Here is an 18,174-nt window from a genome sequence, read left to right on the forward strand (position 1 = left end):
GATAACATTTCAGTATCTTCATTTTAGCTTATTAGTGCTTTAGCTATTTTAAGTATTGCATAAAAGGCTGGGAATAAAGAGTTGAGTGCATTCATTTAATCAAAAAATATTTACCAAGCAACTGCAATCATCAAGATATGCCCTAGAAACTATATGAACCATTTTTCCTCGAAAAGGAAAAGCACAGATCCCTAAACTATACATATCTGGCAAAAGTAAAGCATTCTATCACTAAATTATCATTTATGAACCAATGACTACAAAATAACTTACATTAATATGTCACATTCCTTAAATCTAAAGCTCAAGAACTGCCTCAGGAAAAATGATCAATTGTAAAAATAAGTAAATAAGCCAGATAAAGGTTTGTATGGTGTTCTCTTAATGTCTTTTTCTACAACCATCCTTGTACACTTAAGTAGACTTCTTTACATTCAAATCAAAGTGATGCAATACCTTCTTGCTGACGATTTTCTAGGGACACACACTTGCCACTCACTCTCACGGCCCGACTTGGGCATTCAGGGCTCTTATAAAAGCTTCTATGTTCTTCTAATCAGCATTCATGACATGATATTACATTACATTGTAGCTGTCAGTGTATCCATCAGTCTTTTCACACTAGATCCAAAGCAAAGTGCCCAGGATATAATCTGTTCAATAAATGTGAGTTGGTCAAATTAATTTAAAAAATTTCCAAGCTCTACAACTTAAAAATCTGGGAAGTCTCTGTTTTAATTAATCAAACATAAATTCTTTTATTCAAAGACAAGAGATTGCCTCCAAAATAGGAAATATACACAATATTTAAAATGAAAATTACTCTAGTTTCTCTCAGATTACATAAATCACCTTTTATATAAGTCACCAACTTCACCAACTGAAGGCCTTAATATGCAAGCATTTTAATAAATGCTTTATTTGTAACATTTTATTTAGTCATACTAGTATTTCCCCAATTGGCTATTAAGAAAACAAACTCAGAGGAACTAGGTAACTGGTTAAGGTTACATAGCTAGAGTATAGTAAAGGAACAGGAAAATACATTGCCCGTCAGATAAAAGGCATAAATTTATGCCTCCTTAAACCTCCTAAATGCTTATTTTTTAAACTATTTATTTTTAAGTAATCTCTATGCCCAACACAGGGCTGGAACTTACAACTCTAAGATCAAGAATCACAGGCTCTACCAAAGGAGCCAACCAGGTGCCCCCTAAACATTTCTAAGCTGACTTGCCTCTGGTAAGAATGAGTAATAAAACTTTATTAGACAAATTAATAAGATGTTCAGGGTGTAAGAGAAAATCATAAACTGAAATCCTGGAGTTCTAAACAATTTCATTTAGCATCAGAAGAGATTTCAATATTCCACCAATTTATCTCCTTTTAATGAGGCAAAGCCACGGTGAAAACACCTAACCATATTGAACCCATCTGCTAATTCACTTAATGCTGTTTGTGAGGCTCCCCAATCTTATCTTCAGTAATTTAGCATTGCCCTTTCAAACCACTTCTGTGACCCACACCCACAGAAACAGACAGGTGATGAAACTCAGAGATGAAACTTTCTAAAACAGCTATTATAATAAATATACTTTCAGATTTAAAGAAAAGCTTGAACATAAATAGGAGAGACATGAAAAGCATTTTTAAAATGGAACCAGTGAGTCTGGAAAACTGTGCATACCATAGAAAGATGGTAGAAAAGCAATTCAGCAATGTCTAACAAAACTGACAACTGGGCACCTGGGTGGCTCAGTTGGCTAAGCAACCAACTCTTGGTCTCAGCTCAGGTCATGATCTCAGGATAGTGAAAGCCTGCAGGGGGCTCTGTGCTCAGCAGTGAGTCTGCTTGAGATTATCTCTCCCTCTGCCTCTGCCCCTCTCTCTACTGGCATGCATGTGCAGCACTCACTCTCTCCCTCTCTCTCAAATAAATAAATAAATCCTAAAAAAAAAAAAAAGAATGAAAACAATTTACCCTGTTATGGATTGATTCCCATATTGTTATATGAAAAAACAAGATTCAGAAAAATGTGTACTTTACAATAGATATTATCATGAATAATAAAAAAGAATTGCATGTATATATGATTACATATACATGGAATTATCTATACATACATAAAGAAACTGTAGGTTTGTCTCTGAGAAAAGTAACAAGAATACTGAGGGTGATGACAAAGATTTACTTTTCACTGCACACCCTTTTCACCACTTTAATTTTTACTATGTATGTGTATTGCTGCTCAAAATAAGTTTTTGAATGATCTGAGAAAACTTTTTTTTTTTTAGAAAACTTCTTAAAATATGTACATTCCATATTTAGAAATGAAATAATACATCTGGGATTTGCTTCAAAATAATAAAGAAAAAAATGGAAGATATGAATAAAGTAAGATTAGCCATAAATTGTTCATTATAGGATCTTGATAGTAAAAAGGAATTCTACTTTTGAATTATGTTTACATCTTTCCTTAATAAAAAGTTAAATAAATAAGTAAATATATATTTGAAATTCCACACAGAGGGGCACCTGGGTGGTTCAGCCGGTTGGGCATCTGCCTTCGGCTCAGGTCATGATCCCAAGGTCCTGGGATTGAGACCCGCATATGGCTCTGCTCAGCAGGGAGCCTGGTTCTTCCTCTCCTGCCTGCTGCTCCCCCTGCTTGTGCATATTCTCTCTCTCTCTCTCTCTCTCTCTCTCAAATAAATAATAAAATCTCTTTTAAAAAGGAGGGGGGAATTAAAATCCCACCCAGAAAGATTCTGATTCAGTAGGTCTGTGGTGTGGTCCAGGCATCTGTATGTTTACAAGGCCATTTTGATTCACACTAACATCTGAGAAAAAAGTGATCGTCTGTACAAAAACTAGCAAATTCAAGTCCTACTAATTCAGGGCCCTTGAGTCTAAAAAAGATCAGGATGAAGTCCTAGGGAATAAAACACATACAACTCTTGGCCAATCCATGTGATTTTAAATCAAAGTGTCACATGGATAACAGCTAAAATCCAGGTAACTAACCTAGAGATATTTAAGAAACTACTATAATTTCAGAATCCTGCTGTTCTTATTTTTTTCCCCCCAACATCTCAAGCTAGAAGGCAAACAAGCCAAAGGTCCCAATCAAGCTCACCTAAAGAAAGCTCAGAAAATTATCCCTTACCAACCGCTGTGCCATGTGGGGGTCAATCTCAAAGGGGACTTTAGAAAATAAACAGATAGGAACATCACATAACATACATAGCACATAAGAAAGGGATGGAGGTGGTGCTGGAGATAGCTGTTATAAAAGACCACAAGGAAAGAACTCTAAATTACTAATTAACTTAGCCACAGTGACTCCCTGCCATATCCACGTATTGTATTAAGTCTTTCCCTTCTCTCAACCCTCCATCAGATAAACTCATGACATGATAAGAGTATCTTCTACTTGGAGTTGATGGATTTTATAGAGTACAGTAAGCAAAAGAACAGGAGCTGCTTAAGTCCACTGAGTCCAAAACATTGACTCAGTAAAATACTATTACTTCCCATTATTTTTCATTGCAATTCAAACTACATTACCCCCTATAGCTGTATTATTCATGACTTTTTCATTTGTTCTTATCAACTAAGAAATGAAGTTTTGAAATACTACCCCTTTGTAAGCTGGGGCGGCCTGCCTATAATATATCATTCAGAGGATTGTGAAGACTCCTGTTAAAGCAACCATTAGGCTTCCATTCCTTAAGCTTAATAATCTCAGGTACTTTAACTTTGATTAATAGGCCTTTTTTTTTTCCAACCTCCTAAAAGACTTTAAGACCCATCTGAATTCAATCCAAATTCTTCACGTCCTTTTACAATTACCAAAACAGCAACGTAACCAATACTGACACCCACAAGCATGGGTCTGACCACCACGAACTATGTTTCCTTCCTTTATCCTTTCCAGGCTTCCTTAAAAGGGAGGGAGGGAGCAAAAACTGAAATACTTTACTATCTTACATTCAATATATTAACCAATATGAAAATTCTTTTTTTTTATTTTATTTATTTATTCAAGAAAGACAGAGGGGGGGGGGGTGGGCAGAGACACGGTCGGGAGAAGCAAGCTCCATGCAGGGAGCCCAACATGGGACTGGATCCCGGGTCTCCAAGATCACGCCCTGGGCTGAAGGCAGGCGCTAAGCCACTAAGCCACCCAGGCTGCCCCCAATATGAAAATTCTGAATAATTCTGCCAAACTTATACAAAGCCCACATGCAACTGAGTTCTTCTTTCAAGTGTACTATGACATCACAAATAAATCAGTGAAGGCAATGGTGCGTTGTATTTCTCCTTATACAATTTTCTCCTTCTAGTTGTTCAAACCTCAATTTTTAAATTTATTTTTTAAATAATAAAATATGCATAACACAAAATTTGCCATTTTGAAGTGTACAGATCAGTGGCACTAAGTATATTCACACTGTTGTGCAACCATCACCACGACCCATCTCCAGAACTTTCTTCCTCTTCTAAAACTGAAACTATCCACTAAACAATAACTGTCCACTGTCCCTGCCCCCAGCCCCTGGCAATCACCATTCTATACTCTGTAAGAATTTAACTATTCTAGGTACTTATATGATGAAATTATACAGTATTTGCTATTTTAACTGACATATTCACTTAGCAAAACGTATTCAAGGTTCATCCATGTTGCATTTACGTCTCAGAATGCCCTTCCTTTCTGAGACTAAATAATATTTAATTGTATGTATGTGCCATATTTTGTTTATTCATTCAGCAACCAAAAGATATTTGGGGGCACCTGGCTGGCTCAGTCAGTGGAGCATGCAACTCTTGATCATGGGGTTGTGAGTTTGAAATCCCACAATGGGTGTGGAACTTACTTAAAAATAATCTTTAGGGCAGCCCCGGTGGTGCAGTGGTTTAGCGCCGCCTGCAGCCAAGGGTGTGATCTTGGAGACCTGGGATCGAGTACCACGTCGGGCTCCCTGCATGGAGCTTGCTTCTCCCTCTGCCTATGTTTCTGCCTCTCTCTCTCTCTCTCTCTCAATCTCTGTCTTTCATGAATAAATAAAAATCTTTTTAAAAATAAATAAACAATCTTTAAAATATAATAATAATCTTTAGGGGCACCTGAATGGCTCAGTCCATTAAGCATCTTGACTCTTCATTTCAGTTCAGACATGATTTCAAGGTTATGAGATAGAGCCCTAAGTCAGGTTCCACACTGAGCATGAAGCCTGCTTAAGATTCTCTCTCTCAAAAAAAAAAAAAAAAAAAAAAGATTCTCTCTCTCCCTCTCTGCTCCTCCCCCCACTCACATGCACAGGCTTGCTCAAAAAATAAATAAAATAAAATCTTTAAAAAAAAAAAGATATTTGGGTTGCCTCCTCCTGTTGACTACAGTAATACTGCTATGAACATGGATATACAAATTTCTCTTCAAGACCCTATTTCCAATTATTTGGTGGCTTTTTTGGGGGGAAAAGATGTAAAACTATTTTTATTCATGGACAACATGATTGTGTATATAGAAAATCCTAGGGATCTACAAAAAATGTTATTAGGCATAAATGAGACTAGTAAGGTTGCAGGATACAAGATCAATCTACAAAAATCAACTCAATTTCCATATATTAGCAATGAACTGAAAATTCAAATAAAAATGCCATTTATGATAGCTTCTAAAATCTTTTTTTTTTATATTTTTTTTATTTTTTTTTAATTTATTTATGATAGTCACAGAGAGAGAGAGAGGCAGAGACACAGGCAGAGGGAGAAGCAGGCTCCATGCACCGGGAGCCCGACGTGGGATTCGATCCCGGGTCTCCAGGATGGCGCCCTGGGCCAAAGGCAGGTGCCAAACCGCTGCGCCACCCAGGGATCCTGATAGCTTCTAAAATCTTAAAGTACTTAGGGATAACCTTAATCTATTTCAATTCTTTTGTATATATATCCACAAGGGAAATTACTAGATTATATGGAAATTCTATTTTTAATTTGAAGAATCAGTATATTATATTATTTTCCATAGTATCTATACAATTTTATGTTTCAGCCGGTATGCATAAAGGTTACAATTACTTTACATCCTCGCCAACACTAGTTATTTTTTTTTCTTTTTTATAATAGCCACCCTAATAGGTGTTAAGTGGTATCTCATTGGGGTTTTCAAATTGCCATTTTTAAATCTAATTAATCAGTACTGATTGTACTAACATCCAGAGCTTGACATCATCAGTACCTATAACAAGTAAGCTTTCTATTTTTTCATTTGAATTCTTGACAATATTAAACATTACACTTAAGGGGCACCTGAGCAGCTAAGTGGTTGAGCATCTGCCTTTGGCTCAGGTCGTGATCCTGGGGTCCTGGGAGTGAGTCCCGCATTGGGCTCTCTGCATGGAGCCTGCTTCTCGCTTCTCCTCTCTCGTCCCATGTCTCTCTGCCTCTCAAGAATAAATAAATAATAAACTCTTTAAAAAAAAAAAAGACTACACTGTTATAAAAAACCATGTTATTAGCAGGGCATTCCCAATTGACTACTGAATAATCCCCAGTTTTTCCAAAGCATCAATGGAAAGTACAGAAATTATTACATTACTAAAAGCATCAAGTTTTAAATTAAGATAGAAACATGAAAATGATCAGTATTTCTAAAGATCAACAAGAAAAAATAAATAAAAATAACAAGTAAAATGAAAGTGTTTTAAGACTATTTTTTTTCACTCAGGGGACTAATTATTATCTCATAATAAAAAGCGATGAGAGACCAAAGAATTGGGACGCCTGGGTGGCTCAGTGGTTGAGCGTCTGCCTTTGGCTCAGGGCATGATCCTGGAGTCCCGGGATCAAGTCCTGCATCCGGCTTCCCACAGGGAGCCTGCTTCTCCCTCTGCCTATGTCTCTGCCTCTGTCTCTCTCTCATGAATAAGTAAATAAAATCTTTAAAAAAAAAGAGAGAGAGAGAGTCCAACGCATTAAATTTGTGCCCAATATTCTACAATAAAAAAACCCCAATAGCAATACAACAACCAATTTAAAAAGGTATCTCTATGCAAGTTACCTTAGATAATATTTTCATTCAACCAGAAACAAGCAAATAGCTATACTAGATCAAAGTAAACCTTTGATTCTGTTTACATAAAAACCATGCATTCAGAGTTTTCTGAACACAATCAATTGTTTCCAGGATACCTATTAAAATAAGGTAGACACAAGTGCAGTTCACTTTCAAAAGTGAACTTATTAACAAACTCTTTAAAGGGAGACAGATAGATGGAACAGGAAATGAAAAATACAGTTAAGATTGCTTTATCAGGTACAATGTACCAATGTACTTTTAATCTGACGTCGTCAAACCTAACAGAGCTAGAGAATTGTCCTACGTAAAACCAGTATTGATACGTTCTACACTGTTAGTGTAGTACTAAGTTCACTAATAGAAAAATGTGTCTTTGGTCAAATTACCAAACATACACTATAGATTATAATTGCCCTTCAGCAAGCTATGATCAGCACCAGATACAAAAAGATTTAAAAGCACTATGTAAAAATCATTGAGCATGCTAAAAAAACAAAGACAATACCATCACCACCACCCATCCCACACAAGCAGTCCCCTAGTATACCAAATCTCCACCATTCTTGTCTTTACTTGGATCCAAACATCTCTTTTAGCCTTCTTTCTCTCCCTCCTCTCAATTATACCTCAAGATCTGACCTACCCATATCAACACAGTACTTCACATTCTGTCCTCAAAGATATTATCCATCTCTTCCTAGGACTTACCATCTCTTCCGGATTATCTATCTCCCACCACACAAATTCCCAATATCCTTTGCTAAACTCTAGTTCATCTCCATCTAGTACAATAGATTCAAAATTAACATTTTTCTTATGTAACACAAAAGGTATTTTTAAAGATGCTTAGCAAATGAATCCAAAATTCTAAATGTGAATACAGTGGCTCTCAAGCTTTTTCCTGACATACTTCAGGTACGATGAACTTCTAAGAAGTGAAACACTTTAGGGGAGGTAGTACTCAAAAGCAAAACTTTTTCAGAGAAGTACTTTAGGGAAGGGGTCCTCACCAAAGCACTTTTATGTGCAAATCAGTAATTTAGTCATTTCAAGAAAAGAGCTTTGTCCATCATTATAATGACTTTCAACACTGCAAAATGTTTTGAAAAATAATAGAATTAGGGCACCTGGGTAGCTCAGTTAAACGTCTGCCTTTGGCTCAGGTCATGATCCCAGGGTCTGGGTTCAAGCCCCGCATTGGGCTCCCTGCTCAGCAAGGAGTCTGCTTTTCCTTCTGCCCTCTCCCCTGCTTATGCTCTCTCTCTCTCAAATAAATGAAAGAAAGAAAGAAAGAAAGAAAGAAAGAAAGAAAGAAAGAAAGAAAGAAAGAAAGAAAGAAAGAGGAAGGAAGGAAGGAAGGAAGGAAGGAAGGAAGGAAGGAAGAAAGAAAGAAAGAAAGAAAGAAAGAAAGAAAGAAAGAAAGAAAGAAAAAAAAAAATAACAGAGTCAACCTCATTCAACTAGCTATTGGACCAAAAAAATTTATGCTGGTTTGTTTTTTGTTTTTTTTGCGGTTTTTTTTTTTTAGATTTTATGTATTTGAGGGAGAATGCGTGCATGCACACTCAGGGGAGAGTAGACGGAGGGAGACAGAATCTTAAGCAGGTTCTATCCCCAATGCAGAACCCAAAAGGAGGCACACAACCCCAAGATCATGACCTAAGTCAAAGCAAAAAGCCCACGACTTAACCAACTGAGTCACCCAGGCACTCCGAAATTTTGCTGTTAAACTACTTTTGTATTCCTCACAAAGTCTGGAACACAGTTAGTTAAATGAATAAAAGCCTCAAACTATGCTAGAGCCTCACATAATTTCAAATTTATTTTTTTAACAGATCTTATTTTTTTAAGTAATCAAACTCATAATCCCAAGATCAAGAGTCATATGCTCCACCAACTGAACCAGTCAAGCACCCCTCAAATTTATTTTTAATAAGATACTGCAAACATCAGTTCTATCATAACTCTAAGTTTTGTACAAATGTCTTTGTCTTGATTTCACAAAGTCTGACAAAGAAATCAAAGGAGATAGAATGAATTCTTCAAAGTAACAATACTGTCTATAATCTAGTTTCATTTAAATAATAGGTAATTCCAGTTTGTTTTATCTATAAAGATTCTGCTTTCATGAACATACCTAGGAAGTAGGTATACCTAGAAAATATGTTTCAGCTGAAAATTTGTCAACATTTCAGAGTGGATAAAGGAGCTTTATAACTGAAAAAGTGTTAAATACAGAGAAGAATATTAAATACTACACTATTTCAATGACAGTGACTAATTAAATCCATGAATTAAACAGTTTGTTATTGCAATGGTATTTAAGATTTGAGAGAAAGATAGAGCAAGCACAAGGAGGGGCAGAGAGAGAATCTTCAAGCAGACTCTCCACTGAGCATGAAGCCAGAGATGGGGCTTAATCCCAGGCGCTGAGATCACGAATCAAGAGTTGGATGCCCAAACAACTGAGCCACCCAGACACCCCAGCAATAGCATTTTGACTTCATTTTGTATTATCTCATAAATATAGTATTAATATTGATTTGTTGTATTAACTTTCAAAAATAATCATGTACTAGCCCCTGAAATACTTATGATACCACAAATGGAAACCATTAGCCAAAAGCTGTACTATTTGAGCTGAAGTTTAAATTTCTCCTAATTAACCTAATTTTCTACTTCTTTTTCAAATGAGTTAGTAATTTATGAAAATCATATTGAACTTACTTATTTTTAAATATTTTATTTATTTATTCATGAGAGACACAGAGAAAGAGAGGCAGAAACACAAGCAGAGGGAGAAGCAAGCTCCATGCAGGGCGCCCCATGCAGGACTCGATCCAGGACTCCAGGATCACACCCTGAGCCAAAGGCAGACACTCAAACACTGAGCCCCCCAGGTATCCCTCGAGCTTACTTTTTAAATGTCTTATAGCTATATCCACAGTGAATATTATCAAATAATGCTTTTTAATACTATTTTAATTCTACCTTTACCATTCTTATATCTGACAACACAGGTGGCCTATTCTCAGAATTACAAGTTTGAAGTTTAAAGATTCAACCACCTGAAGCAAAAGACAGAAGTTTAGCTTCCTTCATTAGTACCCAAACTTTAATTTATGACAATAAAATACACCGAACCTATCAGTGTTTTTTAGGACAATATCAAAGAAATGGATAATTTTGTGGAAGAAATGAAGAATCTGCTAATGTCTCTTCTATAAATCATTTTCATTTGCAGGGACAACTGGGTGGCTCAGTGGTTGAGCATCTGCTTTTGGCTCAGGGCATGATCCTGGGGTTCAGGATTCTGGGATCGAGCCCCACATAGGAACCTGCTTCTCCCTTTCTCGCTCCCTCTGCTTATGCACTCTATCAAATAAATAAAATCTTAAAAAAAAAAAGGAAAATCTGACTTAAAATCTAAAATTTGTATGCATTTATCAAATGATACCATTGACAACGATAAACCATAGAAACAGAGAAGATACTGGCAACACACATAACAAAAGATTTGAAGAAATCATACTGTATTTAGCAAAAATCAGTACAAAAATGGTGAAAGACATAAACAAGCAATTCACAGAAAAGGAAATACATGCCAAAGACTTATTGTCAGCCTCACTAGTAATAAGAAAATCTCTAAAATTATAGCAAGATGCCATTTTAGACCCATCATTCTGACAAAAAGTAGGACAATACCCAATGTTAAAGAGTTGTAGGTTAACGGAGACTCATATGGACTAAAGCAGTACAATCACTTTTGAGAGCAAAGCTGAACATGGACACAGTCCATAATCTACCAATTGTCCCAGGTATACATTCTGCCTACAGAAACTCATATACATAAGTACAAACACACACACACACACACACACACAGTGGTTTAAAATAATATGTAATTCCATACAGTGGAATAAAATAATATTCACTGTTGCTCTGTATGTAATAGCAAAATTTTGAAAAAACCTGATTGTCAGAAAAGAATAAATAAAGTATGGCTTTTTCATATAATGCACACAACTGTGGCCTATACCATAAACATCATATATTTATGTACCACAAAAAAAAAAAATCCACCGATTATAAGGGTGAGACACCACTGATTTTAATTTTAATTTCAAACATGTTAAAATATGGGGGAAATTTTGTGTATTAGAATTAACAACATTCAGCAAAATGAACTAACGGAAATTACGTATAAAAACATGGATAAATCTCAACACAAAAACAGGTTGCAAAAAAAAAGTTGCAGAAGTGTATTATTCTCTATTTAAGAGCTAACAGCAGACAAATCTATACTATATTTAGATATATTAAGTATGTGATCAAAAGGGGCAGCCTGGGTGGCTCAGCAGTTTAGCGCCACCTTCAGCCCAGGGCCTGATCCTGGGGACCAGGGATCGAGTCCCACATCGGGCTCTGTGCATGGAGCCTGCTGTTCCCTCTATTCCCTCTGCCTGTCTCTCTCTCTCTCTCTCTCTCTCATGAATAAATAAATAAAATCTTAAAAAAAAAAAAAAAAGAGCATGTGGTCAAAGTATAAAAACATGTGGAAATGATAAACATGCAGGGAAGAAAGGGGAAAGGAGGGACTTCAGCTACATGACCAGTTTGATTTTTCACCAGTGTGACCACTACACAGGAATTGATTACTTTATATACTTTGACAGCCTACATTCACAATAACTTTTAAATGAGCAGGTAAAAATATCTATATGAAGAACAGAAAAGCCTCTTTCCTTTATCTTTTAAAGTAAGAAAAAGCATAACCATTTTAGATGTATTTTATTAGCATATTCAATAGCCATATCCTATGTCAGTCTTTTTTTTTTTTTCAATTTTTCTTTCAATTTAAATCAAGTAAAGCCATTTACAAGCAGGAAGACATACCTGAAGAAATGAAGAAAACATGTTTTTTCATCAACAAGCTTCTTCTAGCAAAAGGCAAACACATGTACCCACATAACTACATCACTAATAAGGGCAGCAACTTAAGATATGTGAGACCAGCAGGTAGCAAGGAGAATTGGAAATGATTAAAGTATGCCCTGAAGGAGCATGAAAGGATTCAGTAAATTAAACTATGAGCTACATTTTGAAAGATCATGAATAGAAGTCTCCTATGTAGAAAAGAATATTCCATGCAATATAAACCAAGAGCATATAAAAAGGCAGAGATTGATGAAAACATGACATGTTAGCTTCATTTGGCTAGAAAAAAGGCCCACAAATTATGGTTGGCCAAATTTGACTCAGCTTATTTTTGTAGAGTCCACAAGCTAAGAAAGATTTTTACATTTTTAAAAGGTTGTATTAAAAAAAAAAAGTATGCAAGAGACCATACATGGCCTTGCAAAAATGAACTATCTCCTGTCTAGCCCTTAAAGATAGTTCGTTTGCTAATCTTCACAATAGAATAGAACCTGCCAGGGCAGTGGACCACTAGAGAAAACGATCCTTGAGAAGACAACTGTAAAAAGAAAGCACAAACCATGACGAATCTTGTCTTCCATGCTAAGGAGTTAGAAGTGATAGAGGCCTCTGAAGGGTTTTAAACAGAAAATAAACATAATCATCTCTGTACTATAGAAAGATTACTCAAGCAATGTTCTAAAGGATTAACTGGAACAGAAACAATAACGGAAACAACAGCTGAAAGACTCCTGTAACAGTCCAGGTAACAACTGATCAGAGCCTCAGCAAAGGCAGTACCCAAAGGAATGAAACGGTGTATACCATAGGTAGCCAGGAGGAAGAACTACAGAGCTCCATGAGGCAGGAAGAAAGGAACTGACACAACAAGCCTGTTTCTAGCTTGAAAAACTGATTGCCAAATGGTATTAGAATATTTTGTTTTAAATAGGAACATTGAGAGGAAAAATTGGATTTTAGACATGATGAGTTTGAGTTGCCTTATGATGCAGCCCAAGTTCCCCTATGTAGAGATTCTTAAAGAAAGGCCTATATGAAGGTAGTTTACTTGGGAGGTGTAAGGACACAGGGAATAAGTCAGGAGAGCGGGAAAAGCAATTCATAAAATTCACCATTTGGCAACGATCATATTAATTGATTCAAACAAGGAGATCCCCGGGGGGCTCAGCGGTTTAGCGCCACCTTCAGCCCAGGCTGTGATCCTGGAGACTTGGGATCGAGTCCCATGTCAGGCTCCCTGCATGGAGCCTGCTTCTCCCTCTGCCTGTGTCTCTGCCTCTCTCTGTGTGTGTCTCTCATGAATAAATAAATAAATTTTAGGAAAAAAATTGATTCAAACAAGAATGAAACAAGAATGATCTAAAAATGCAAAAACTAGTGGGAGAAAGCTTTAAAAGTATTATTGTTGGGAGACAATTCGCCCTAGGTCTTTCATGTTTTTCCTCTTGCAAGGAAGGGCACTGAGTGCCTTTGTTCCAGAGTATCTTTTCAAAGCATATTTGTATAACCCTGAACGTCCCTGGAAGGTAGAGACAGTATAGTGACTTCCTCCAGGGCAAGGGGCAGGTTGTTTAATGTCTGGGACAATAAAGATAATGACTCCCTCTTGGTCCAATATCAGGCAGGCTCACTGCCCCTTATGAAAGATTCAAGGTCCCTAAACCTAGGGTTCCTCCCTAGCAACAGAACTGCCTTTACGCAGAAGTTACCTGGCTGGCCCTGTTCACATCACCTGCAGGGAGCTCAAGTTTGGGAAACCAGGGCAAATACACACTGACTACTGCTACTTCTGTAAGTCTTTATCTCTGACCTAACAGTCTTCTATCTTCTGTTAGCTTCCATGGCTACTTTGTTAGCTTGCAAGATCCTTGAAAGCTCTCAACAATTACAGTTTCAATTTGGTTTTTTTTTTTTTTTAAGATTTTATTTTATTTTACTCATGAGAGACATACACAGAGAGAGAGGCAGAGACACAGGCAGAGGGAGAAGCAGGCCCCATGCTGGGAGCCCGACGTGGGACTTGATCCTGGGTCTCCAGGATCACACCCTGGGCTGAAGGCGGCGCTAAACCGCTGAGCCACCCAGGCTGCCCACAATTACAGTTTCAAGATACATCCTCATAAGATACATACATACATACATACATACATACTGAAAGAAGGAAAGAAGGAAAGAAGGAAAGAAGGAAAGAAAGAAAGAAAGAAAGAAAGAAAGAAAGAAAGAAAGAAAGAAAGAAAGAAAGAAAGAAATCCACAGGTGCCGCCTTAAATGATCAGGTTAAAAACACTAGTAATGGGACATATCTACATCATATGCCTCCTTATATGAATGTACAATGAGGAATACACTTTACTATGATATTTCTAAGTACAAGAAAACAAATCCAAACTGAGGGCCATTCTACAAAATAACTGGCAGTATTCTTCAAAATGTCAACATCAGGAAACAACTGAAAAACTTTTCAGATTACAGATAATTAATGAAACTTAAAAACTGAATAGCCTTTGCTTTTAGGAGAAATATTAGATACTCCCTAAGGGAAGGGTGTAGGGTGAAGGGACATTTTGTCTGCAACACAAAAAAGTTCAGAAAAAACACAGATGGATATACAGAGAAAAGGTAAACGCAAATGGAATAAAATATTAACATCTGAAATATTAGGTGAAACATACATAAGAATTCTTGTACTGAGGCACCTGGGTTGGGTCAGTCGGTTAAGCGTCTGCCTTCAACTCAGGTCATAATCCCAGGGTCCTGGGATCAGGTCCCACCATCAGGCTTTCCTGTTAGCAGGGAGTCAGCTTCTCTCTCTTTCTCTCTCCCCCTCGAGCCCTCCCCACGGCTTGTTCTCTCTCTCTCAAATAAATAAAAAAATTTTTAATTTTTGTACTACTGTAAATTTTTTGTATGTCTGAATTTGTCAAATGATAAATTAAAAGAAAAATATTAGTAACAGGCATAAAACAATGTTTGTTTGTTTTTGCACAAGGCAGCTCTTCAAGGGTTACTCATTCAGGGATGAAATGTTGAATATTTTAGACATGACCCAGATCACCTAAAATCTACAATCCTCAAACACAAATGAGTCCTGGGATCATCAGTCAACATTAATAAAAAAGTATGTATTCAGGGGATCCCTGGGTGGCGCAGCAGTTTAGCGCCTGCCTTTGGCCCAGGGCGCGATCCTGGAGACCCGGGATCGAATCCCACATCGGGCTCCCGGTGCATGGAGCCTGCTTCTCCCTCTGCCTGTGTCTGTGCCTCTCTCTCTCTCTCTCTCTCTCTCTCTATCATAAATAAATAAATAAAATTTTTTTTAAATTTAAAAAAAAATAAAGTATTCATAAGCAGTGAGAAGAAACCTTTTCATTTATTTTTTTTTATTTTTTTTTTTTAATTTATTTATGATAGTCACAGAGAGAGAGAGAGAGGCAGAGACACAGGCAGAGGGAGAAGCAGGCTCCATGCACCGGGAGCCTGATGTGGGATTCGATCCCGGGTCTCCAGATCGCGCCCTGGGCCAAAGGCAGGCGCCAAACCGCTGCGCCACCCAGGGATCCCGAAACCTTTTCATTTAAAAGTATTATTTAATTCACAGTAGTTTTGGAGTTTTTGGTCATTATGTAATTTCTTCAATGGAGACTAAAAGTAGAAGGTCACTATGTAGTCCAATAAATTTGACAAAAAGGCCTTTTCATTCTTGAAAAGACAGAGAATCCTAGTTACTAGTCTATACAAGGCTCTACAATAGGAATTAGAAAACGGAACCACAAAACTAGCGATATTCAGACAATAAAAAGTAATTTCTAGTCACACTGTTTCATTTCTCAATTACCTTGTTTAAAAGTGCATATTCATTAAAGACAAAACACATCTTCTTAGAAAAGAAAGATAAGTACCCCAGAAATTAAGTATCCAATGTGAAATGAGTTTAACTCTCCTCATTGGCCATTTAAATATCAGTATTTTAAATACCTGTATCATTAACAGGTTATTTTATCAGTATGCTGTCCAAGAAATTCCTTACACTAAAACATTTCACATATAAAACATTTTCACATAAATGAACTACCACATATCATAAAACTTCGTAAAATAAACCTGCTAAGGTGCCTAAAAAACATTTATTTGAAAACACTAAAGTCTTGGGTATTTTCCAGCAGTATTGTGAACAAAGCATCTAGAGAATGTGTTGACTGTAACACAAATCAGCATGTTAAATAACAAGCTTCAACTGACTTAGCAAAACATTCCAACTTTTGGAACAGAAAATGACCTGTTGGACATTTCAAAGCTGCTAGAAATCACCCTGCAATACCAATTTACTTTAAAAAAGGATGAAAAGAGTTAATTAAAACAGTACTTAAGGACTACGCTTACTAAAGCATATAATTCTCTAGATTTTTTTTAAACTATCTAAAATCAAAACTCAAGGGTTATCTGGCGGGCTTAGTTAGTTGGACATGCGACTCTTGATCTCCAGGTCGTGAGTTCAAGCCCATCACTGGGCACAGAGCTAACTTTAAAGAAATTAATGAAATATGAAATATTGATAGGAAAATTGACTACAGGAAAAAAGTTTACCCGCAACACTCTCTTCTTTGAAGAAAACTTTTAAGACTAACAATCCATTTCTAGTTTATAAAACTTAAGTACAAAGAAAACTTTTATTTAAACTGGCCATACAATATCAATACCAGTATGATGGATTGCTGGAAAACAATTCTATAACTTTGGATTATGAACAACCCCCTTAATAGAAAGCCAAATTAATTACTTTCTGTTTTACAGGAAACCTATCCCAAAAGAACCACCACAAAATTTTTACGAGTATGAAATATTAAAAAATAAAAAAATAAAAAAGCCCTTACCAGAATACCTCCTAACCTAATCTGTCTCTGAAACAAATCAGAGGAAGCTGAATCCTAGGTTAATAATTTGATCAAATGTCCATTGCTAACAAAGCATGATAAAGGAAAAAATTCTGATGACAAGATTTAAGAAATAATGATTGAAAATTCTAAATGAACATTAACAGAATCAAAGGTCCTGCTCTACAAAACTTTTCAAAATTACAGGCTATCCTAAATACAAAATTCTAAATGAACATTAATAGAATCAAAGGCCCTGCTCTACAAAACTTTTCAAAATTACAGGCTATCCTAAATAAACAACTTTTCCATTCTCATTTTGTACTCCCAATAGTATAACATTCTACATTCATAACCAAAAGAGAACTATCACTCCAGAGTAATGTATATCATAAGAAATGTCTAACAACCAGTCAAGTGAGAATAGTAGCTGCTTCCCCCACACACACCCACACAAATTAACAGTTCTGCATTTGAAAAAGCTTAAAAGACAAATATTGACAGCAGTATAAAGCTTGATTATAGTACTTTTAGTTTTGAAAAATATTTATGAACAACATTTTAGGGCTTGAAAAAATTAACTGGAACAAAAAAGTCAACTGCTTGTTCTTTCCAAATTCTGTTAAGATCCTACATGGCCCTTAGGTGACCTACACTGCTAAATTCAAAGTTGGTGGTTTTTTTCCTACTTTGTTCTCTCCTTACTCATATTTTAGTTGCCAGATATGCTACTTTATATAAAACTCTTTCTTAGAAATTTAGTGAAGTACCTTCAAAAACCTTCCTAATGTAGAAATACCTTTAAGTTTCAAATTTTAACTGTCATATACATCTTGTGAACTCGGGTCTCTCACAATGGCTTCAGGAAATCCTGTGCTTCAGGAAATTCTCTATGGTATCTAATCAGAAACAATAGGAGGAATAAATGAAAATATGTTAAGAAAAATAAAGATCTCTTCCTTATTCTCATGATAAATGTAAGGAAGGGACAAGGCAGAGATTTACAACAAGCCTCCCCTAAGTAAGCCAGAAAAAAGCTAAAGAACAATGTAAATTCATAAAGACTTAAGAGGAAACAAGCAGCTTCTCTAAAGAGTACTCTCAAAGAAAGGACACTGAATTCTTAGAAATCTATTAGAACCACTTATGTTTGGATCGACTTTTTATTAACTTTTTTTTTTTAATTTTTATTTATTTATGATAGTCACAGAGAGAGAGAGAGGCAGAGACACAGGCAGAGGGAGAAGCAGGCTCCATGCACTGGGAGCCTGATGTGGGATTCG

The 18,174-nt window shown here is 36.4% G+C and overlaps 1 protein-coding gene across 7 annotated transcripts in view; it reads right to left on the reverse strand.

Moving 5' to 3' along the window:
* The window catches only part of HIPK3 (homeodomain interacting protein kinase 3), a 91,035-nt gene that overhangs the window by 60,561 nt on the left and 12,300 nt on the right, over positions 1–18,174 (reverse strand). The window lies entirely within an intron of this gene.

This window comes from Vulpes lagopus, chromosome 11 (genome assembly GCF_018345385.1).
Source record: "Vulpes lagopus strain Blue_001 chromosome 11, ASM1834538v1, whole genome shotgun sequence".
NCBI classification, from domain to species: domain Eukaryota; kingdom Metazoa; phylum Chordata; class Mammalia; order Carnivora; family Canidae; genus Vulpes; species Vulpes lagopus.